We start from the raw sequence: 1,978 nt of genomic DNA on the forward strand, positions 1-1,978 counted from the left end.
GGAGTTTCTGCCATAGCTATCCTCTGAACGAAAGGAGTGCCCTTTCTTCTATCATGATCGATATAAGATGTTCTTCCCCCGAACAGCTATTGCACTGCCTGGTTGAGGGCATCTATCTAGGCCTGCACGGCGCCAAGAATCGTCGGGGCCTCTGGTGCTAGGGGAACGTACTCGTCGTGCCATTCCCGGCGATCGTTGAGTACGTCTCTTAAATCCTCGTCTCTTCTCCGCTGCTCGCTAGCTCTGAACCGGTTAAAGACGTTATTTTGTCTAGGCTGCCCCCCAGCGTCACGTCTTTCGGGTTGGTCATCCCTAGGTGGTAGGCTTCTGCCCCCACCTATTTCTTCATTTCTCCGACCGGCGTTTCCTCTGCCTGAGTCAGCCTCATTATAATCATGGCCATCTCTGAATCTTGATTGGCTATGATGGGATCGACTGTTCCCTCGGTTGCCTTCCCGGGCTGGAACCTCTCGAGCGTTAGAGGGTGGCCTGCATTGGTCGGTAGGTCCCCGTGCATTATCATGCCGTGGGGGGCCCTGGACCGCAGAGCTTGTCTCTGAGTTCCTTCTGTTTCCAGAAGGACGCTATCCTCTACTCGGAGGGTTTGGCTATTCGCCCCTATGGCATCTAGGGCTGCGGGGCAGCTGCCCGGCCCTATTCTGCCTTGATTGCGGGGGATTGCCGCGACCAGCTTGGGATGGAGGCCGCACTTCAGGATCCCTTAGAGGGACATCGTCCTGAGGCATTGGTGGCTGCTCGGGCCTTTGGGGGCTCGAGGGCTGGATCGGCGGGCTAGGATTAGGGCCCCTTTGGGGTGGCCCATTTGAAGGTTGATCAGGCTGCGATGCAGGTGCAGCCTGATTCCTAGCCAGCTGTAGGGCTGCTTCGAGGGCTGCCATGGCCTCCCTCTGGCGATGGTCCATCTCCGCCTGCCTTTCACTCAGTTCCAGGCGCTGTCGCTCAATCTCTTGTTGCTGCCGTGCCATAATCTCGGCAGCACTTTCTTGGCTGGCCCTCAGATTGGCCAGTTCATCCTGCAATACCCCCAGGGTATTCTTCAGCATCTCGGAATCCAATTCTTCCTCATCGAATTCCAAATGTGGCTCATCTTCGGTCACGTTTGGAGGAGGAGGAGGCGGCTGAGATGGTGCAGTGCTAGCCACTTGTCCAGTCTTCTTGGTAGTTTTCGCCATTGATACTTCAACAATATTATATCAAGCTCTCAATGAAAGCACCAGAATGTTGACCCTGATTTTGGTCAACTGACACGGAGTCAAAAATGCTTGATGTGGACAGATATGTTGAAATGAGAATAATGACAAAAACAGTAAAGCGCACAAGAATTTATAGTGGTTCGGCCCCAGAATCTGGTAATAACCTACGTCCACTTGAGCTGTTATTGATATAAGATTCAAAGGAGTGATCAAAGAACTAGGATTCAATGAGTTTCACAAACCTCTGAAGAAAAAAACAATATATCGAATGTGATAGCTCTAATACACTTGTAAAACTCTAATCTCAAATAATTAGAAAGCCCAAAAGTCCCTTCCTTGAGCTATCTTTCTCTATTTATAGGCTCAAGGAAGATTGCATTAATTTGTTACAGATATTCTTTCCTAAATAATCGGATATTCAGGAAATCATGGGAGATAATTTCGGATATGATTATAACTGCATAAGATTTTCTCCAAATTTAGCAAGTATAGGACCAAGCTGGTCGTATATAAAGATTAAGCGTTGCGCCATAGACATCTTTCTGGTCGATGGTCAAACAAGACTTCTGCCAGATGTCAGCCACGTGTACCAAACGCCTGCCATGTCATACATGCCTGTTTTTTGGATAACAAATTACTACATGTTACTCAATAAATCCCGAGCACTTATTACCAAGCTCCTCCCAAGCCGGGTATTTGACCCCATTGTGACTCTCTAGCCAATCTACTCCCTGGGACTGTCTCGGATCGTGCATCCCAAATAT

This window comes from Humulus lupulus, chromosome 1, assembly GCF_963169125.1.
Source record: "Humulus lupulus chromosome 1, drHumLupu1.1, whole genome shotgun sequence".
NCBI classification, from domain to species: Eukaryota; Viridiplantae; Streptophyta; class Magnoliopsida; order Rosales; family Cannabaceae; genus Humulus; species Humulus lupulus.